The following is a 24,337-nucleotide window of genomic DNA, read 5'->3' on the forward strand; positions in this document are numbered from 1 at the left end:
TATTTCTAACCGATTTCTTCTCTGGGTCGAATGTAGTGGGTGTTCTATGAATCCTTTCGATGTCTATATTGCCCTCTTATTGTAGGACTTCAGGGCAATTTTGCTGAATAATTTCTTTTAGTACGGAGTCCAGGTTTCTATTAATTTCTAGTTTTTCTGGATGACCAATTATTCTCAAATTGTCTCTTCTAGACCGGTTTTCTTGGTCTGTCACTCTCTCATTGAGATATTTCATGTTTCCTTCTATTTTTTCAGTCTTTTGACTTTGTTTTATTTGTTCTTGTTGTCTTGAGAGATCATTAGCTTCTACTTGCTCAATTCTAGCCTTTAGGGATTGATTTTCGGCTATAATCTTTCGGTTTTCAGCCATAATCTTCTGGTTTTCGGCCATAATTTTCTGGTTTTCGGCCATAATCTTCTGGTATTCCTTTTCAATCTGGCCATTTCTGGTGTTCAATTTGCTTATCAGTTCATTTGGTTTCTGAGCCTCACTTTCCAATTGCAAGATTCTACCTTTTAAACAGTTATTTTCTTGCCAGATCTCTTCCATTTTCCTCAAAATCTGTTTTGAACTCTTCCATAGCTTGTGAGGAGTTTTCCTTATTTGAGGAGGGTCCGGATGCTTGTTTGTTCTCCTCCTCTGTTTGCTCGGTTGTCTGGATTTTCTCTGTGTAAAAGTTGTCAAGTGTTAAAGGCTTCTTTTTCTTGTTGTTATTCTTTCTCTTCTGAGTTTCCTGAGTCTTGGTAGCCATCATTAGCCCAGCAGCTTCTCAGGTTTATCCTCCCACTCAGGGTCTGTCTGCGGTCTATTGGCTCCTGAGGTCTGAGTTCTGGTTTTTTCCAAGGTCAAGGCCCCTGGTGGGCCCCCTTGCTTGATCCTCTGCAGGAGGTTCCTTTACAAGTCTCAGGGCGCTGCTTCCACAGTCGTATACCAGTCTGCACTGGTTCCCCACTCAGGTTTTCAGAGCTTTAGTTCCTGGCTGTGTCTGCCTCCACCCACGCCTCTGCCCGTGCCTGTGCGCTCTGCGCCCAGCGTCCACTCTCTGCTCCCGCGCTCAGATTTCGTTTGTGTTCTTTGGCTTATTGGGGTCCCAGATCTTGCTGCTCTCAGGGACAGGCCCTGGAGCTGCCAATGACTCAATGGGTGCCCCAAACTTGCTCTATTTCTTTTTAGCTGGCTTCAGAGCTCTAGATCTTGTGTGTGGAGGGGGTGGGGGTGGGGCGGTTGCTCAGCCTGTGATTTAGTGAGAGCCCTTTATAGCCTGGAAATGTCTCGATTCCACGTACCTTCCACGCTGTGCCCTGTTGTGGGGTTCCTCTGTTCGTCTGGACTTGTTTTTATGTCCCCTTGAGGAGTTTTGTGTGTTTCAGTCAGGAGAGGTTAAGAGCTGCTTCTTACTCTGCCGCCATCTTAACCCGGAACCCAGAAGTATCACTTTTGAGCATCATAAGATGTTCCTTCTATTCACAATCTGTGGGCAGTCAAAGCTAGTCTTAATCTTTTGCAAGCTATAGAATCGAAAAGGGAACAAAACTTGAATCTCTAATATAATGTAGAGATGACCAACTTAGAGCAAAGAGAGGAGTGCTAACCTTTTCAGAGGCTAAAAGGAAATAAAGTAGAATTTGGAACAACTTCTCAAGAAATAAAAATAAATATATATGCGAAGGAGCTGAGATTTTGAACATTTGTTGAAATCCTAATATGAGAAATCATTTTACCAATGTAGATTGTAATCCATCTCTGATTACCATATCTTAATAATAATAGATTGCATCTGAATAGTACTTTAAGATTCCAAAGCATTTTTAAAAGTTCATTTTATCTTCACATGAACCCCATTTAATATATGATTAAACTGCAAGTTTCATGAGAGTAAGGACTGTCTTTTGTCTTTTTTTTGTACCCCCAGGATTTAATACAGTGCCTGGCATATAATAGGTATTTGATAAATGCTTATTGACTGGCACACTGAGAAAGTCAGAGGCTTGGCCCAGATTATTACAGGTATTTAAGTGTTTGAGGCAAGATTTGACTTCAGGTCTTCCTGATTCCATGCACAGAAATCTAATTATTATACCACCTAACTCAGTAGGCTAAGTCCTACTATGTTGTTTGAAGTATAGATATATTGTAACTTGCCCACTGTCACATATCTAGCAAGGGTTAGAGATGAGTCCAATTTATTTTTGACTCCAAGACCAATACCCTAGCCACTTTTCCATAAAATATCAGATATAAATTTAGATGGCTCATAAACCATTTCATCCTATTATATACCAAAGGCACCATTCATATAGGATTATAGGGCTTGAGGGTTTTTAGCTAAAAGGGACCTTAAAATTTATCTAATTCAATCTTTTCCTCTTACAAATGAGGAAACTGGACCCCCCAAAAGAATAGTGACATATAAGATGGCACAAGTAATAAGTAGCAGAGTGTTTACATATAGATATCTTGACTCCAAATCCACTGTTCTTCCTACTAGGCTGTGTCCCATGAAACACCATACTACAAAAGAAGTGGGTATCTTATTTATTGTTTAATCTAAGCAATAAGAAACAGGACTAATAATAGAAATAGCAGAAGCTAAAGTAAAAAAATATCTGAGAGAAAAGCAGAGTAAGGAGCATGGTATCTAAAAGAAAGTAATCTGAATAGCCTGAGAGATAGTACTTAAAGTTTCTTTAATTTGCAATTCTCTAATTAGTAAAGATTTAGAACATTTTCCTTAAGGGCACTGATCAAGGCAGACTAATCATGATTCCAGAAGATGGATAATAAAGAATACTATGAACCTACTGTCACAGAGAAGATAAATACACAGCAGCAGTTACATATTTTTAGATATGGGAATCTGCTAGATTGACTATACATATGTGTAAGTTGTTCCTCCCTCCCTCCAGTTTGGGTGGGGAAGGTGAGAGGGAGTGAAAAAAATGCTTTTATATTGAAAAAATAATATCTAAAAAAATAAAAGAATATAAACTCATTGAGAGCAGGGACTAGTTTTATCTTTTATTACATCCCCAGTATTTAGCACAGTGTTTAGAACAAAACAAATGCTTAATAAAAGCTCATTGACTTTTAGAACTCTTTTCTTTGACAAAACTGGAAAATGATTATCTACACCTACAAGTTAATGCCCATAGCAACTTAGTGTCCAGTTAACCAAAATATCTAAGCTTAAAGAGAAAGAACTCACTACCCGACAAGAACATATGAGAAAACTGCAAAACAGTATGGCAGAGATTAGGAATGGACCAACACCTTATACCATTCATCAGGGTAAAGTCAAAATGGATACTTGATCTAAAAATTAAGGGTAACACTATAAACAAATTAGGGAAATGTGGAAAAAATTATCTATCAGATATATGTATAAGGGAAGAATGCATGACCAAACAAAACAGAGAACATTATGGAAAATAAAAAAGATAATTATTATTACATTAAATTAAAAAGGTTTTGTACAAATAAAATCAATGTAACCCAAAACTAGAAGGGAAACAACAAATATGGAAAAAATATTATAGAAACTCTCTCCAGCAAAAGCCTCATTTCTCAAATATATAGAGAACTGAATCAAATTTATAAGAATATAAATCATACCCCAGATGTAAAATGGTCAATGAATATGAATAGGCAGTTAAAGAAAGAAATTGTAACTATCCATAGTCATATGAAAATATGTTCTAAATCACCATTGATTAAAGAAATGCAAATTTAAATTACTATGAGGTACCACCTCACACCCATAAGACTGGATAACATGACCAAAAAAGGAAAATGTTAAATGTTGGATGGAATGTGGGAAAATTTAGGACACAAATACACTGTTGGTTATACTGTGAACTGATACAACCATTCTGAAGAATCATAAGGAACAAAGCTCAATGAGCCACAAAACTATGCTTACCCTGAGACCAAGCACTATTACTACTGAGTATGTATGTATACCAAAGAAATAAGAGATAAGGGAAAATAAAAGGCAGTTCTTTTGTAGCAGTAAAGAATTAGAAACTAAGGGGTTGTCCATAACTTCAGGAATGGATGAACAAGTTGTAGTATATGGTTATAATGGGATACTATTGAGCCATAACAAATGATGCACAGACATAATTTCAGAAAATCCTGGAAAGGTGTATATGAATTGATGGAAAGTGAAGTGAACAGAACAAGGAGGACAATGTACACAGTAACAAAAATATTATAAGATGATCATCTGTGAAGGACTGGACTAAACCATTATCAGCAAAGCAAGTCTCTGAGACAAGGTACTCATGATGAAAATGCTATCAACAGCCAAAGAAGGAACTATTGTAATCTAAGTTGTAGAACAAAGTAATGCCATCTTCCACTATATTTCCTTCATGGGATTTCTAATGTGTGTGTAATATCATAACATGAAAAAATTGAAAATATATATCACAAGAAAGAATGAGCTTAACCTATATCAAACTATTCACAACCTCAGGGAGGAGGGAAATGAGGGAGAAAGAAAATCTGAATTTTAAAATGTTGAAAAACAATTGTCAAAAAACTGTTGCTACGAGTAACTGAAAAAATTAAAAATTATGAGTAAAAAATGAATATGATGTAAGAATAAAAATTTTTTAAAAAACAGAAAAAAGCTAATGCAATTTTGTCTCTATCCTATTTTTCACTATAATCTATAAGAGGGCAGTGTTATGAGGTATTGTATCATAGAGGGAGCTGCAGGAGTCTCTATTAAAAATATAGTTCCTTTTGTTACTTTGGTTCATTCCTGTCCATAGACAATGAGAAACAAATCAAAGATTCTAGGCATAGATAGCATGAATAAGGAGAATAGTCCCTAGAAAATTATTATCTCTTATAAATTTGGGAATGAGGGAGCATTTTTTATTGGGAGAAATTTTCTAGATCAAGAAATCTAATCACTGTGGTGATATCATTCAGGATTCTTTGTGAGGATTGTTCTAATCTACTAAGAAGAGGTGTAAAGAAAGAAAACATATAGAATGAGGGGGATGGTATGAATGGAGAAAAGGAAGCATGTAGAATTGCATGGAGGATAAAATACTAAGACCATTGAGCTTAGCATCTGGAGATTCCTGGCAAGCCCCTGAGTATTGAACAGAGACAAACTTGAAAAGTAAAGGAGGAGCATAAATCATGTAACCATGTTAAAAATGAATATTAATAAATGTTTGAAAAAAAAAAGTAACTCATGAAATTGAGGTTATCAGGACCAAGACTGAAGAGAAATGGAGTGGAGTTCAGGCAGAATCCTGATGATCTTTGAAAGCAATAAAGCTACAAACAGACTGAAATCTGCATCCTGAGAAGTAAAATAACTTCACACTGGTCCCTAAGAAGGGACACAAACTGATTAATAATTTCTTGAGTCTAACTGTCCAAAAGCTGAAATTATTTCCTTACACCCTAATCATTGTTTTCTAAAAGAATTCTCTCCATTCCTCTAAGTGGACTATTGTATGAAATTGTACTCATTTCTCTATGTGTGTGAAGAATGCTTTTGACAAATTATCCCTATACTTGCTATTTACATTGTTGCACTTAATTGAATTCATTTTGGGATTTATGTTTTTCTTGTAAAATCTATCAGTAGAGAACTCATTGGATTGACTCTGAGTTGGATAATTGATTTTTGTTGTTGTTCAGTCATTTTAGGCATGTATTATTTGATTATTTGTGACACCATTTGGGATTTTCTTGGAAAAGATACTTTGCCATTTTCTTCTTCAGTTAATTTTATAGATGAGAAACTGAGGCAAACATGGTTAAGTGACTTGCCCGAGGTATCATAGCTGAGATCAGATTTGAACTTACAAGGATGAGTCTTCCTGACCCCAGGCTCAATATTTTTATCCATTGTGCCAAATAGCTGCCCAGCCATTTTGAATAGGAATGGAGGGGGTGCAAAGTGAGGAGTCCCAGAGGCCAATAATAATAAGAACATTCAATTTTCAGTTTATATGACATAGACATTTACTTTTGATCTTTTGGAATGTCATATATTAGGGAAATTATGAAGATTGAACTAACTCTAGGCCCTAGTTGACAGAAATGATTCCATGTTTCACCACTGATTGACCTACCTATGTACCAGGAAATTCCTCTGTACTCAAATTGGTTGAGTAAACTCTATTTAGTCAATGAATGCAAAGCTCTCCTAATTATAATCAGTGAAGCAAATTTCAACAAATTCATGTATTCAATGTTAGCAGATTTTCTTAATCACAATGGTCTATAAGAAGGAAGAATATTGGAGTCCAGAATATACTCCAATTAGGGAAATGCGGAGTGTTCAGGGAGGACTAATAGCTCTGGTTTGAGAGATTGCTGAGCCTTTTTCAGAGCTATTCATTCACTTTGGTGTGCTTCTTTCATCCAACTCTCAACTGTGGTTCCAATAACATATAGCTTGCAAAGCAGTCACACCCTGATAAAATCATTTCAGCAGATGAACTAGACCAGATTAAGGGTACCCAACAGGCCTTAAACCCCTCAGTGAGTTAAGAAGAATATCTACCACAAGCAAATGAAGACTTTCCCCAGTGGAATGGGAAGATGAGAACAATTCATTCCAGTGGTCATGAAGGCAACTAAAGTAAATGGTGTGGAGTGCTCAGAACTGAAAGATGATATTGAAGATGCCAAAGTCATCCATTGCCATTGCCAATCATTCTAACTTTTGTCTTGTCACTGGAGTTTGATGACTGGCAAGGACAGTGAGGCCAATGAATTTGTGCAACTCTGCCTCACTTAAATCCAACTCATCACAAATCAAGACATCACCCTCATGATATCATTAGTTCTCCTGGAAAACAAAAGATGAACATCCCTTACTGACATCTCCCTCATAAGATACCTACATGATATCTTTGGCTATGCCTAGCAGCAACAGATATATGGTCAGAGTCCCAAAGATCTAAGTTTTTGATCAAGGTATACATACCACAGTATGCCTGTGTCACCTTTCTTTGATTCCCTTTGGGACTATAGGACTGGCAGGCTTCACAATTTATGCCTATGAATAATATTTTGCCTTATTTGTGATTGTTTGAATATCTGTGCTCTTTCTCGGTATCTCACCCACAATCTCCTCTTTAAAATACATTTTATGATAAAGCCTTTCAAAAAAACTTTCAAAAATTCAACACATTAATTTTATTTTCGGAGAATATTTTTCCATATTTATAAATGTTCAGTCCTATTTACTGATAATTTAATTAATAGAATGAAAGAATGATAAAGTGACTTTTAAGATCATTTATTCCAACTGTCTTATTTTATAGAGGAGAATATGAGGCCAGGAGAAATGAACTGACTTCATCATAATCACACATCTAGCTTGTTAGTGGCAAAACCAGGAAGTTTACCTCCTCTCCTCTAGAATTCTTTCCACTACATTGATTTGAAAATCATTGTGTTTCCAGAACACACACAACAGAGACAGATACAGAGAGCACAGAAGTTTACCTGAAGTGGCTTACCATCTAAAAATCATTAACATCAAGCTGTTTGCAATTGTTATTGTAATTTTTGTCCTAATCACTATTTTATGAAAATGCAATATAAAAACCTGCCCCTTTCCCTGCAGGAATGAGACATTTTCCCCCTATTTTAATTATTTAGTCAATTATAGTAATGTCTTCTCTTCTTGTTGTCACTTGATGGCTATACTTCCATACTGAGAGATTTGTACTTCTACAAAATTAATCACATCCTGATATGAGTTCTCACAAATTACTGCTCTTCCCCTTTTGAGCCCTTCTCAGTCTCCATTTCCAATATTTGGCATGCCATTACTATGCCCCTCCCTTATAAAGTGACAGATTATTCCTTTCTCCCTTCAAGTTAATTTCTCTAATATGATCCCTCTCTACATACCACAAATGGTTTCTCTTGTTTCCTTGGCACCACAGAGATATTCCTTTCTATAGGACGTATGTATATGTCATAGGGAATTAGGAAATGGAGATGGTAACACTTGAGGAAATTGAAGATAATATTATTTTCTAGTCCAAGTTTTGGGACATTCTAAATGTATCAAAATATACCTAGAGCATTGAGGAAGGAACATTCTGACTATTCTATGATCTCCTTTCCTGTCTTTCTCTTTATAGTCTCATTAAAATTAGAGAAGCTTTTTTGAATGCAGAAAAAAACGAGTAATTGTTTTATTTAGGTATAATCAAATTAGGATAGACAGAGCTTGAGAAAACAAAGTTCAATATGTCCACCAGATGCTATACATTTAACTTTTGAAATTATAAACTTAACTACCCAAAACATCAAATAATTAAATAAACATAAACAAAGTACATAATTTACCCCCAAAATATTTGCTTTTAACAAATGAATTAACAAATAAAAATCCCTTTTTAAAATTTTCATTCCAAGCCTGTGTGAGGTTCTATCACCTGTAGAACTGTTTTCCTTCCTTCCTTTATTCTTTTCCTCATGTTTTTTTTTAAATAGAGTTGTAGTCAATGAGAATATTTTTCTGCTTACATTATCTCACCAAGGTCTTTCCATATATCTTTGTATGCTTCATATTCACTAATGTTACACATACATTTATAGAGCAAAGTACATCAGAGTGACATTTATTACACACTTTTATATATTTGCTTTTTCAACTGTCCATCTTGCAAGTAAATTATATTCAGAATCAAGAATTTTTCAGACTTAATTTGTAACCTAACCTTGAAATTGTCACCTGTGTGGAGATAACCCTTTAATTTATGTCTTCAATATATTCTAATATCAGTAATATTTTCCATTATCCAATAATGTTTTTATTGATATATTTTGTTAAGAAACATCAATTACTTCCCAACAACTCACCTCAATACCTTCTTATAAAGAAATTTAAACAAGTTTTCCATTATTATGATTGTGACTGTTGGTACTTGTTATTTTCCTTTTTTTTGTTTGTTTTTTAGTTTGCTACTTGAGATGTCACAATAACTTTGTGATAATGAAGTGCTGGGGCACAAAAGGTCCAAACTTATCTATTTATTGGCAAGGCTAGCAATTATCAATAGTAGAAGTCAATGTTCCTTTAATAACAAAAGACCCCCTAATGTAATTATAATAGCTTTATAATACATGTTAGTGGTGATATGAAATCCAAAAATGAAACCCAAACTAAGATTGTGATTGATTCTTAATTATACTACCTGGTCCCCTGATTATGAATTTTCACTGATTGTGGTGACCAGACAACTCAAATTAGGATGATGTTTTCTCATAAAAATCAGCCACACCGTGCCTTCCCAGATCAGAGACTTGCCAGAGTATGTGGTGTTATAGAGGGGGCCATGGAATTAGTCTTCTCCATGAAACATTCTCTAATAAGTCCTTTATCTCCCACTCCTTATAACAGCAGAATATTGCACTGGGAAAACATATAGTGACCAGGTTAAATCATTCTTCATCTATCTTATCTCCCTCAACTGCCATCTTGATTTGCTTGCTTATTGCTTTTTGCTTGGCATTAGATCTATGTAATAATACTCTAAGCCTCAAAACCTTAAAGTTTGGTTACAATGACAAAGTTTGGTCAAAATGGTTACTATTACATTTAACAAAACTCTTTACTATATAAATCAATAATCAGTAATCAATAATCAATTTTACAATCTCCCTATGATCCTTAAATAGCTTATCTTTTCATGGATCAACAATAACAAAGTCTAATGGGGGCACTTTTCATCAGAAAGATCATACAATTGAAAATGTCTTGGTGCATGGGAAAAGAAAGGAGAAATGGGCACATTCTTCTGTGTTACCTAAGGATTATCTTATCTTATTTAAACCTCTAAACCCATATGATCATAAGGCCTTCATGACTATATGAAAATATAGAAATAGTTAATGTATATGAAGATATAAATATAAATGTAAAAATCCATTATTATCTCAAGGATCACTAAGGAGAGTCTCAAATTCCTTCATTTGGTCCAAATTCTGCTTTACTAACTGCATCACCAGATTAGTGAGAATCTGAAAGGAGTTATGAGAGTTATAATGAGGCTTTAGTCAAACTCTTAGATAGATGATTGATAGTTTTGGTTAGGACACTGAATTCTGTTTTGATTATGATATTAGACCCCATCTACGAAATGAGAACCTTAGGTTTCCTTCTCATCCTTTTACATACCTCATCAGATGTACCTAACTGATAACATTTTCTCCCCATCAACAAACTGAACATTTCTTTCCAGTAAGTAAGATAAGAGATTTAATAGTTCCTGGTGCTGGCTGACTGTTACAAATGGCCCAGCAAAAGATGACTTGACAGAAATAGGCTCCTGTGACTGAGGAGTTCTTTGGTGCTATAGCATTGCTACCTATGATCAGCACACTGACAAAATCTGTTGGGCGCAATCCCCTTCAGAAAGTTAATCTTATGGAGATAATGGCACATAGAAAAGGAAATTTTACACATCTTCCGGTAATAGAATAATCAAGTGTTTTTGTACTGTAGTAGCCCATTCTCAATGACTATTTTAATTCCAGTTGAGCTTCAGAGGACTCAGATCTCATAGTCTCATTTCAGAGTAGATCTCAATTGATGGTAACTCTGAAGGTGGCTCTTCAAGTTTCTTGTTCCCTGACTGAAAAATCTTAGTGCTTAATTGTTTCTTCCTTTCACAAAGTTTGTCAATGTCTGATATTGTAGGTTATTGAATTATTACACCCAATTAAAGAGTTAGTAGCTTAGTTTTATCTATTAAAAAAAAGAGGAGTTAATTTTTTTCATCAATTTAAAATCTCGATTTTTACCAGAATCATTAACTGCCAGAATCTTAAATTTTAGGACTCACTATTATCAGTTGAAAAAGTGATGATGAGACTATAACTGTTAGGGTATATTTATAAACATCACATAGATTCAATTAAATTAAAATTAAGCAGCATAAACTTTTGACTATATGTGTATACAAATCTTTTGATGTTTAAAGAGATTGATACAACCTTAATATAGACTTCCCTAATGACACTTTCCCTAACTCTTTGGTAATAAAGCAAATTATTATCCAAATGATCTACATTAAAATTTGCCTTACTGTCAAATGGTCAATAATGACTTGTATTATTAATAAAATTTATGTTCTTCATGATATCCCTTTCCTGAGCATTTATGATTGGCAAACTCAGACCTCAATCCAGACAAGAAGCAGATCTTCTGGATACCAGACATAACCATGTGGTATTTAGAATGTCCTCTTAGCACATGTACCATATTTCCTAGCATGGTAGACAGGAGGGAGGACTCTACCCATATTCTCAGGGAGAAGCAATTCAGAGCTTTAGCTCTAATAATTTTTTGCTATAAAATCAAAATGTTATTTTGGGGACCAAAATGGGCAACAGACTAATATTATCTTTCCACACTTGGGGATTTCATCTGACTTCAATCTTAACCTCTAGGAGTAATAATCAGGTCTTTAGAACTGTTAAGTCTAATCAAATTTAGTAAGTATTTATTATACACCACTTATTAGTCAATATCTCTAAGACTACACAGCATAAATGAGTTTTCAATATGCAATAGTAAAAGGAATTTCCACTCTTAGAGTTCCCTACTCCCATGAAATTCTTTGCCCATCCCTCCAAAAAAATATTAGCCAAATAAGTCTTGATTGATGACACATGTTAAAACCAGTGGAAATGTGCATTGGATATGGAGTGGGAGGGTGAAGGGGAGGTGAAGGGGAAAGTAAAAACATGAATCATGTAACCATGGAAAATTTTTCTAAAAAAATAAAATATTTAAATCCTCTAAAAAATAAATAAAATAAAATCTGAAGTGTAGAAAGTAGTTTTATGGAAAAAAAATATTAGCCAATTGAAGGATGGTATCGCAGAATAGAGTGATATCTTGAAAATAGTTTCTTGTTGTTCAGTCATTCAAATCATGTCTGACAATTCATGTCCTCTAGGAATATAACATGGCAATGCTGTCTATGGGGTTTTCTTAGGAAAAAATATTAAAGTGTTTTGCCATTTCCTTCTCCAGTTGATTAAGGCAAATGGAGGTGAAGTGACTTGTTTACAGTCACCTAGCTAGTGTCTGAAATCAAATTTAAACTCAGGTCTTGGTGATTCCAGGGCCAATGCCCCAACCATTGAGCAACCTAGCTGCCATAATCCCCTTGAACTCTCAAATCATTTATTTTATCATCTACAATCTAATGGAGTTTATAAGATAATTAAGGTATCAGAGTAATCTATTGGAAATAAAAAGTAATCAGCTTATGAAAAGATGTCAAAGTCTAAATCATGTTTTCTAGATATACATTCAGAGAAGTAAGGCAATAAGAGCTTCAATAATCAAGATTTAGGACTTGATCCTTGATAGTAAAATCAGTAAACTATAAACAGATTAATGGCAGGGCCTATTTCCATTTTGTCATTAGTTTCAGTTTTATGCATAATAAATGTGTGCTGAATTAAATTTCATCAAAAGTAGTCTTAGAAGACGGGGAATATTTGAATATTCAGGAAAAAGAGAAGATGAAAACAGCTTGGAAGCCAGTCATAGAGGTTAGAAGAAGAGAGACCTGTTCATAGCATCACAGATTAAGAATGAGGTCACATAGACCCATATTAAAGATGAGGGAACTGTTAACTTAGAAAGTTAAATGACTTGCCTGACATCATACAAGTAACAAGTAAGAGAGATGAGATTTGAACCCATGCTCTCATGATTCAAATATCTTCTTTCCACTCTATTATGTTGCTTCCTTGAATCAGTAAGTCAATTGGGTTTACACGAGTGGCAGAATTATGGGTAGGAATTGTAAGCTCGTCTTAAGTCCTTGAAGATCATGACAGTAGCACAGGACTAAAAAAATATTTTCAAGAGAACTAAATATTGTCTCTCAGTCAATCCCTTTATCGCTCCTCATGTTCTCTTCTCCTCTGCAAGAACACTCTATCCTTATCCAGAGTAAACCAAGTTGCTGTGTGCAAAGGAGTGATGCTAATAAAGAAATCACATAAACAATTAAGTAAATCACTTTTCTCTCTCAAGTACTTTTCAATTTCAATAGCAGGCTTATTTACACAGCTATTATTAAATGCACTTGACTTTTGAGTGTTTATCTAGGTCTTAAGGTTTCCTAATGTTCTTTCTATAAAGTGTCTCTATCCAAAAGGCTTTGAAACTGGTAATGATCAATGGAGAAACCAATCTGCCCTCTATATGAACAGGGCAGTTGCCACAAATCCCTGCCTTTGTACAAAAGAAGAGGACTGAGAATACAACGGTGATTCCTTGAGTACATTTTCTTTTCCTTTTAAAAAAAGTATCTTTTGTTTTAGTATCATGTTTGCTACATTTTCACTAATTAGTTTAGTAAACCTGGCATCAAATCATAAATTATGAACTCAATAGTCCTAGATGAGTAGAGAATTCATCTCTTTCTTTTACTTTCTTTTTTCCTACTGAAAAATGGACCTATATATCTAATAGGTCTGTATAGAGCATCTACACGTAATGTCTTCAACTCTGCCTCCTAATGTTCTTGGTTTCATTTAAGGCTTAGATCAAATCTCACCTTCTGCAATAGGCCTTTCTTGGTTCTCCCCCATTCTCCATTGCCACTGGCTTCCTTCTGGGATTACTTACCATTTATATTGTATATGGGTATGTGTGGTCGTGTTGTATTTGCATAGTCGGTTTATGTTGGTTCCCCTATTAAAATGTAAGTTTCACAAGAACAGACTGTATTTTTTCTATCACTAGCATTTATTACTAAAATATAATGTGTTTAATAAAATTCTTGTTGGCTTATTGACTGGCAATAGAAGGCAAAAAAAAGTGAAAAGAGAATTGTGCAGGTAACAATAGCACAAAGAGCAAGAGATAATCTCTCTGGCAGAGACCAGATCTTGATACAGCAAATTGGAAAAGATAATAGACTCATATTTTTAGAACTAGGAGGAATTTCAGAGGCCAGAAAGTTCAACCTCCTTGAATTACAAAAAAAGAAATTAAGATTAAGAAAGATGAAGTGACTTGCCTAAGGTCACAAAACTAATACCTTTAATTGTTAGAAATTAATCAGGGCAGGGGGCAGCTGGGTAGCTCAGTGGATTGAGAGCCAGGCCTAGAGACAGGAGGTCCTAGGTTCAAATCCGGCCTCAGACACTTCCCAGCTGTGTGACCCTGGGCAAGTCACTTGACCCCCATTGCCTACCCTTACCAATCTTCCACCTATAAGTCAATACACAGAAGTTAAGGGTTTAAAAAATTAAAAAAAAAAAAAGAAATTAATCAGGGTAGCTAGATGGCATAGAAATCCAGATAATATATCTTCATGAGTTCAAGTATTACCTCAAATATTTACAAGCTAGGTGACCTTAGGCAAGTCACTTAACCTCTATTTGCCTCAGTTTCCTCATCTGTAAAATGAGCTGGAAATGGAAATGGTAACTCTATCCAGTATCTTTGACAAGAAAATCTCAGATGGGGTCCCTGAGAGTCAGGCACAACTGAATCAACTATATAAAACAACAAAATAAAAGATTTGAACCCAGACCTTCCTGGTTCCCAATCCAGCACAAGAAGAAGTGGATAAGCTTCGCTGATTCAGGCTGTGAAAAGTCAGAGTGAGATGTGGGGTTGTCATGACAAGGAGGGTGATACTGAATGCCAAATTGTTAAAATGTTTTGTCAGTGAAGTAGCTATATCAACCTAGCATACGAGAAGAGGCAGAATTCATTTGTGTATTGCCGGAACCTTCAAGCTCTAAAGACAAGGCCACCCAGCACAATCTATTTGTTCACTTGCTATATAGGTCACCATACAAACATGCTCTGGCCCTCAAAATGTAATACGCTTGGAAACACTTGTGTCCTTATTATTGAAAGGACCTACATCTCTCTTGATCAGGGAAATACATCATTGTAAAATAAATAAATAAATCCTTACTCTCCAAACCAAACAAACCCCACTCTCCTTTATGTCCAAACTTATCATTGTGACATTTTACTTTCATTGAAAAATGCCATCTATTTACACAGATCTCAGTTGTTTTCCCACCTGGACCCAATCCAGACACAAATGGCAACATTTTTATCAGCGTGTATCTTGAATTTGTAGCTCAGTACCTGCAGAGAAGAAACCTGGATTCTCAGACTCAGTGCACAAGAGTAAATATGTCTTTTCCCATGATATAATTATAGAAATAAAAGTACAGCATGTGTAAAACACCATAACTGTATGAAATTAATTTAACTGTAATGAAATAAATCTGTATGGAAAGGAGCATGGAACCTCATATAGGACAGAGCACAGGGTAGGGGAGTAGAGAGAGAGAGAGGTATTCAATAAATATTGGAGGCTAAGAAATCTACTGTCATCTGAAAGTTTTGTTTATATGACACCAAAATAGCTGGATATTTGGAAATAACTAAACAAATCTTTTTTTTTTTATTTCAGTAGTATATCTAACATGGTGCAAAATCAGCTGAATACTCCTATAAGGCATTTAGATTAACAGGGAATATTTAAAGAGCTATTAAGTTTCACCGTCAGATACCACTCAGAGCTCTGTCTTGACTCAAAAGGATTATGAGCTCTGTTCCAAGGTAGCACATTGATTTCATTTAAACTCTCACTAAATGAATATAATTCACCTGGTTTTTGACAATGATACCCTTTTCTGATCTTGAATTTGTAAATCATGCTACAATATCTTAAGTATGACTCAAAAAACTGGACAAATATAAAAATGGGGGAAATTATTCCCCTCTATGTATAGTAAAAAATATTTTTATGAAATCAGAGTATCTTGGAATGTGGATAGGACTCTATTCATGCCTTACTTAAGAAGTCAAATAATATATAGGTTTTCTACCCTTACCTATCAGAATATTATATAAAAATCTATACTGTGTGTTCAAGGAGCAAATCTTAATGCAAACTAGTGGAGTGGATAGAGTACTGAACATACAGGCAAGACCTGTGTAATAAGGAAAAATTAGATATTAAATAGAAACATATATATGGTGTGGTCACCAGGAATCAATCAGATCTAGATTGATTCCATAATTAAAATAGACCCAAGTCAGGATGGGTTTTATGGTAGTTTATTTATAATTAGGAAGGTTGAAGGTAGGGGAAAAAGAGAGAAAAACTCTGGTCCAGACCAGGGGGGGGTCCGGACTGAGTGAGAATTGAAAGATTAATTAAATTGGGCTACTAGCCACAAGGCCTTAGCAATTAGAGAGGCAAAGAAGCCTTCTTGAGGTAGAGACTCTGGAACACGCCAAGGTAGGCCCAAGGCAGTCAGCCTAACTCACCCTCATGACAATTCAGAGGGGAAGCTGCCTGAGGTCTCAGCTGAGATCCTTCAGCACCAAATTCAAAGCGGGAACTGCCTCACCAGGAAGTTACCAACATACTTGAAGAGAGAGTGTCTTTTGTCACTTCCTGGGGGTCCACCTCTAATTCAAGTAAGCAAACGGCAGCCTCAGTACTGGTTTTGGACTGCCCAAAGGGCAGTCCTTTGTTCTTGATTTGTTACTTATTTTCACTTGTGGGTAACTCATCTCCCCTCCCCACTAAGGGAGGTGGGGATGACATTATATCTGGTGGCTACGGTTTTAACTATGAATGGGGGTAGGCTAATTCCATTTACACAATCCCCCCATGTCACCCCAAGTGATCATTTTACATAATCATCTTATACCCACAAAGGTCTTCTAACTACAATAGTTAGAGATAAGAGGGGAATGGAAGAGAGAGAAAGCAAAACCAATGTTTGCTAAGCGCATGGACAAGAAACCAATTGGGGGCAGTCCCCTATTGGCATAAAATGTACATTCAAAGTAGCTGTTCAAACCCCATCGGTTCAATCAATTGTACCCCAAAGTTCATTCTGGACCTCTTGATGCAACAAACCCCATCAGTTCAATCAATTGTAACCCAAAGTTCATTCTGGATCTCTTGATTCAATGTAGATTCTTCAGGCATCTCTCTGAAAACAGTTCATTCTCTGGATTAAGGAATCAGCAAGCTTCTTTCCCTGAGAATTTTTCTCTAACAAAATCAAAAAATTAAATCTTGTATTTAATAAAAATACAATCCCCCCTGACGTGGGTATTTAAAAAAGAAATACCCAGATCAGCCCAAGATATATAGTTGAGTTATGGGGTTGTATGAGTAAATTCAAAAGGAAAAAAAAAGTATAAAAAAGAAAATCAAATAGAAGAAAATTGAAACTTTGGAAAAAAGAAAACATTAAAATCAGAATCTAAATATCAAAAGTTATGTATATAAAATTTCTGAATGAAAATAAATTCATAACAGGCCCTTGTATTAGGGTCCAATTAATATAATTTCCATCCTACTAATCTGTAGGACACTGCAGTAATACCACACTTACCCATTTGCAGCAAAGATTATAGTAAATTGCCATTCTATAAGAGAGAAAAAAGGACCAGATTTATATGCAAGGGAAGTGCCTGTCATTCCCTTCACTCTCAGGAATATATGGGTGAGCCAGATGATGGCCAACATGTGGTATCTGACTGGCAGTGTAGTTCGAAGAGTCCTATGTCTTAACATATGTTAAGCGTCACAACTTCGAGTCTGACGCTGAGTTCAAGTCCTTAATATTGGCTTGGGAGTACCTCAATCCCACCTGTATTTGTATGATCTTTCTGACCTTGTGCTCCTTGGCACTGTGTAGATTTTCTCATCAATCCCATTGGGATTGGTCGGTCGGTCTCCATGACCTTGTGCTTTCTTAGCACTATTAATGGCTCTTGTATTCCCTTCTCCTGGAATCAAACAGAAGCATTAATCACAGTCCCATAACATTTAACAATACATGGCAGGTTCCCAAAGTCTAAAGCCTTGTGAGTAAGCAGTAATATTACAGCAAATATATATATATATATATATATATATATATATATATATAAAATTAAAATTATAGCACTGTTTCTGCCCCCAACCCCCTTGCCACTAATCACCAGGCAGCGAATCTAGAGGCGGAAATGCAAGATAATGCAGCACAAAGCCTATTTCCCTTAAGGGAAGTACCCACTTTCAATAATGAAGGAGACTTGGTGCCTGTAATGCACTATACACCCTTCAACCCTCAAGATTTAGCTAGATTCAAAGAAAATATGCCCACTTTTGAGAAAGAACCATTCTTAATTGTAAAAAAATTAGACAATATATTCCAAACTTATGACCCCAGTTGGCAGGATATTGAAAATATATTAGATGAGTTTCTGACAGTCGTTGAGAAAGATAGAATCATTTCTTGGTTCAATCACAAGAAAGGTAAGGGAGGACCTAAATGGCCCCTCCAAAATCCGAACTGGGATTACAATTCTATCCCAGATTACAAAAAAATTGTGCAACGGCAGAGAGGCATTATTGTCAGCCATGAAAGTTTGTGCTGATACACCTGACAGTTGGGCAAAATTCGAAACAACATATGAAACTCCCTCCCATTTTACAGACAGGCTGATTGAGGTGGGAGAAATATATACAGACCTTGATTTAACCATGGAACAGGATGTTAGACATATACATAGGCAATTTGTTGAGAATTCCTACAAAGTAGTCAAAGACTATTTTAAAATTAACTGCCCAGGGGGCAGCTGGATGGCTCAGTGGATTGAGAGCTAGGCCTGGAGACAGGAGGTCCTAGGTTCGGATCTGACCTCAGACACTTCCTGGCTGTGTGACCCTGGGCAAGTCACTTAACCCCCATTGCCTAGCCCTGTAACAAATAAAAATTAATATAGAATGATATATATAAAAGATATTAGGGTTTTAAAAAAATTAACTGCCCAACCTGGGAATCTATGAGTCTTGAGGAATTGAGGAAAGTAGCATCTTATATTTTTAAGGGCCATGCACAAAGACATGAGGAAGACACTGACTCAGTTGGATGCCTTAAAAGCAGAAATTAAAATGCTAAAGGAAAAAATGAAAAATAAAGGAGAGACTATAGCCCCTCTCCAAGAGTCTAACTATCAATCCATTATCTGGCAATTCTTTATGAAGAAGGGCCATATAATGATGAACTGTAAGAATTTCTTAAGAATAATCTGAAAAAATACCCAGTCGAAAGCTAACTATAGAAATAACAAGAGGAATAATAATAATAATGATTCCAGGAATAGCAAATGCTCAGCTGGAAAATCTATAGCTAATGCAAAAATTATTATTGAAGTTCTTTCTGCTCTCCAGCTACCAGAAGCCTTAGCTGTAGTTCATTGCTCTGCCCATACAGGTGGCATTGACCCTGTCTCTAGGGGAAACGACCAGGCAGATACTGCTGCAAAGTTAGCAGCTATAGAAGGGCCTGAATTAATTTTAACATTAACAACCCCTGATGACTCAAATGTATCACTTTCCTATGATGAGAAGGAAGTAAAAAAATGGAAGCAGAAATTTAAAGCTAAACATATGAATGGAGTATGGGTGTCCTCTGAAGGAAAACCCCTGCTCCCTAGAAACTTTTATCACCAAATTTGCCAATCTATTCATAAAAATGGTCATTTTGGTACCCAGGGCATCATGGACTCTGTTAAGAGGGTATGGATAGCTCCTGGCATAACCACTATAGCCTCTAAATTGTGTACAGCTTGCCCTACCTGCCAAGCATATAACATGCCTTTCATGGCAAGGCTTTTGGTGGGCGTCCTTTTGCTTACACACCTTTTGAGCACCTTCAAATTGATTTCATAGCAATGCCAAAGGCTGGACAATATAAATTCTGTCTAGTCATAGTGGATCAACTGACCAGGTAGCCAGAAGCATTTCCTACTGTCCGAGCCACAGCGGCTTTTGTCGCCAAGGTGCTTTTAAAAGAAATCATTCCCCGTTTTGGCCTGCCTGCATGTATTGACTCGGACAGGGGGAGTCACTTTACTGATTCAGTTTTATCCGAAATATATTCCTGTTTGGGGATAACTCCAAAATTCCATGTACCATATCACCCCCAGAGCTCAGGCCAAGTTGAACGGATGAACAGAGAACTTAAAACTATGCTTGGCAAATTATGCACTGAGACACATCTAAAATGGCCTGAAATTCTCCCTCTAGCTCTATTTCATCTTAGGAGCAGGCCCAGGGGAGATCTACATATTTCACCATATGAGATGCTTTTTGGACATCCCCCTATACAGGCTAAGCCTTTTTCTCCTGCATATACATCACTATTAGGAGGAGATACTTCTATTGCTTCCCATATATAGGAATTACAACAGAAACTGCGTGGAACTCCATGAATCTGGAACTGCAGTACAAGCAGGACCAATAGACTTTTCACTTCATGACCTGAACCCAGGAGACAAGGTATATATAAAGAACTTCCAGCACACTGGGGCAACCCGACCTTCATGGGAAGGCCCATTCGAAATTTTATTAACTATCCCAGCAGCTATAAAAATTGGATAAAAGGACTCTTGGATTCATTGCTCACATGTAAAGAGGACATCTTCTATTGAAACTGATTGACTGTTTTTGCATCAGAGATAACAGTTCATAGCCTAATGGATGCTATATTTTGGAATCACATTGTATTTTTGTTGTTGTTGTTCTTGATTCTTTCCCTGAATTTATTTTTTAATTTTCTTATTGCTTTTCCTATTATCTTTTAATAGAATAATTGAATTTTTCCCTTTTTCTCATTTCTTGTACTTAAGTACATATAATCACTTAATCTTTTTTATTTTTTGCAGTGCTATAATTTTAATATATATACCTGCGTTTGATTCCTGCCTCTTTCACTTAACTAGTTGTATGACTAGTGAAGATTCTTCTCTTGGCCTTATTTTCCTCATCTCTAAAATACAGGATTTGGATTCACGACTTCTCAAGTCCCCTAAGTTTTAAATCTGCAATCCTATGAAACTTCTCATCTTTGGTTGCTTACAAGTCCTTATTCTCTGCTGACAATAATGTCCCAAAAGACAGAGAAACATCTACATGTAAGCATCATGGGATGCTCACTAATTCAGAAATCCCAAATTGAATGACTTCTAGGAAATACCCATTATAGGGCTATGTTTTGCCACTAGTGTTTCTCTTAGCATTTAAGTCTGAGAGAATATGATAATGTCTTTTCTACTTTTCATTTTATCTCTCTTTTATGCCAAGAGCTTTAAATCACCTTTTGGGTCGTGGACTTTTTTGGTAATATGGTGAAATTGATAGACTTCTCAGAATAATATTTTTAAATGAATAAAATAAAATAGGATTGCAAAGGAAATATTGAAAAGCAATTATCAAAATATTTTTAAACAAATTCCTAGACCATCATAATCTAACTGATAATAATGCAAAGGGATCACTATACCCGATTTAGGTCTTTTTACATTTTTAGGGGCCTTTTTAGGGGCCTTTTTAGGGTCTTTTATATATATTTAGGGTCTTAATACAGATTTTTGTCTTTCTTATCCCACCTATGTCATTTGAATTTTTCTGATAAATAATCATTACTATATACCAATCTAATGTCTCACTATCCTTTTTTGCATTTTGTTTCTTCAGTGCTTACCAAAGATTTTTGGCATTTAACAATCACTTAAATACATGCTTGTTGACTTGCCTTGATATTCAATCCTTCCAAATTTGATAGTGGGGGGAAAAGGAACTGAAAAATGGGAAATTGGGTTGGAGAGGGGGGACGGAAGTGTTTGATAACTCCATTCCTATTTAAGCAGCTAGGATTGGAAACAGGGAGTCCAATTCAATGACTTTAATGATCTGGCTGAGAGAGTTCTTTCAGATTTGTGTTTTTAGGCAAGGGGCCAAGAATAGGCTTCTATCATAATTCGTAAAATAAAAGGTTTGAACTCTATGATCTTGGAACTTCTCCTTTTAGAATTTAGATTCTACGAATCTAAATTGGGTTCAGTTTTTGACTGGGTTCCTTAAATCATGACTCAGGTGATTACTTTCTAGATAAACTTATATTGACATAACAAGGGAGAAATACAGAAAAGGTAAAAATTGAGGGAAGGATAGACTGAAGTCCTTGCTGTTTATTCAAACCAGCTACTGTTCTTTGGCTCAGCAAAGATAGAAAGGCTCATGAACACTTTCTCTAGGTAGTTCATTCCATTCACTCTGGAATATAGTATAGATAGATGATCTCCTTTTGATTCTCCTAGTTAGAAACCTAGACAAAAACCTTGCTAAGCAGAGAGAGTATTTGGTTTTTGTTGTTTTTGTTCTGTAGTGGGGTTTTTTTTTTAAGAGAATTTTATTTAAGCTGCTGGACCTGAAAGAAAATCAATTGCAGAAGTGAATTAGAAATGTCATGTATCCTTAGTCAGATTTTGTCTTTACCATTACAATATAAGTTTCTTGAAGGCCGGGTTTTTGTGCGTGTGTGTGTGTGTGTGTGTGTGTGTGTGTGTGTGTGTATGTGTGTGTTTTGTTTTCCTTTTTTCTTTTATTCCTACCACTTAGCTCAGTGTCTGGCACATAGTTAGAGACTTTTCTAATATTTGTTGATTGACTGTCAGTAAACAGACTATGTAGAAAACCTATCCAATTGACAGTTCCCTGAATTCTTAGCAGCTACTGATAATCTGACACACTTGTAAATCCTACACAAGTGGTCACATTCACTGGTAATGAAAAGACAAAATTGTTTCTATAGAAAATGTATTTCAACTTTTATTAAATGCCTACTAGATTCAAGGCACTGTGCTAGGGGTTCAAAGACCCAAGAAATACATGGGATTATAAACTTAGAGCTGGAAGGAACCTGGAATATCTAGTCTAACCCTCTAATTTTATCAAGAAAATTAAAGAAATTCAATACGGGTCACCTAGTAAGTGTTTGAGGTAGAATATGAACCTAGATCTAACAACTCCAAATCAAACAATCAATCCTATGTACTTCTGGAAATGGCCACTAAACTCAAGTAATTTACATTAATGATAATGCAACATGAAACAATATACTATAATAAAAAGACTGATGAAAGTGAAACCAGAGGGATTTCTGAGTCCTAGCATTAGCATTATTTGTCCCCTATGACACTATGGCTTTAGGGAAGGAATCTCATTTTTCTAAATACTGGTTGTATTTATCTATAAAGGAAGTGGGTAATAATAATAATACTTTAAAGGTGTCTGTTATTGTAAGGAGGAGTGATCAGGGACTCTCTGGATCAATCTGATGGGTGTTCTTGTGAGATTTAAGGGTATAAACTATTGTCTGAAGGACACTTCCTGTGGAGATAGATGAACTCTAGCCCTCGTTCACCAAACAATACTAGGATCTCATCTGATTGGTTCCTAATCACTGGAGACTGAGAATTAAGAGGAATTCAATGATTGATGTGCCATTTCCCTCATAGTATACAGAAACTAAGAGATAGGGGGAGTGGAAGGGAGGGAGGAAGAAGGTGAGAGAGATATGAGGGGAAGGAAGAAAGAAGGAAGGAAAGAGGAAAAGGAGAAAAAAGGGAGAGAAGGAAGGAAGGAAGGAAGGAAATCATATGAACCAACAAATTTATGTCAGCACTTTCTGTGGTCATAGAGAATAAGGAATAGATTTGATGCCTATAAATTAGGGAATGGCTAAGCAAATTGTGATATATAAATATAAGATTATTCTTTGCTGTAAAAATGATGAATGTTATAAATACAAAGAAGTATGAAAAAACTTGTGAACTGTTGCAAAATGCTGTAAGGAAAACCATGATAATATACATAGTGACTGCAATACAAGTGGAAAGAATAAGGACAGAAAAAAGAATGTTGCAAAATTATGAGGAATGGAAATGACCCTAGGAAATAAATATGAGGACACTCCCTTCTCCTCTTTGGGTATCACATATATTGTCAGATTTTTTATCTATTAATTGATTTTATTATTTTTTCTGTTCTTGTTTTCTCTTTTTTTCTTCTTTGTTGCATTGGATGGTTCTCTAGGAGAGGGGATGGAAACCAGTAACAATGGAAAAATTTCTAAATTGGGTAAAATGAAAGCTATTTCATGACCAATGCTGGTGTTATATATTAAATGCTACTGAAGACCCCCCAAAACCATATTTCAGGAAATGTAAACATTAATTATCCCTACCCTTTAGTCAAATATCCCAAGAATTTAATGGAGAGGTGGAGACAAAAAGAAACAGACCACTCCTGGATAATTTTCCAGGATCAAAGTGGTCCATGGGAGCCCAGAATCCTTGGGAGCCTTTAAGCCACAGACGACATGAGAAAAGTGGTTTATAAATTGTAAGATGCTATTTAACGTGAGTAGAATAGAACAATAAATGTATGGTGCCACATAGAATAAAATTTCTCCTTAAGG

Source organism: Gracilinanus agilis, chromosome 1 (assembly GCF_016433145.1).
Source record: "Gracilinanus agilis isolate LMUSP501 chromosome 1, AgileGrace, whole genome shotgun sequence".
NCBI lineage: Eukaryota > Metazoa > Chordata > Mammalia > Didelphimorphia > Didelphidae > Gracilinanus > Gracilinanus agilis.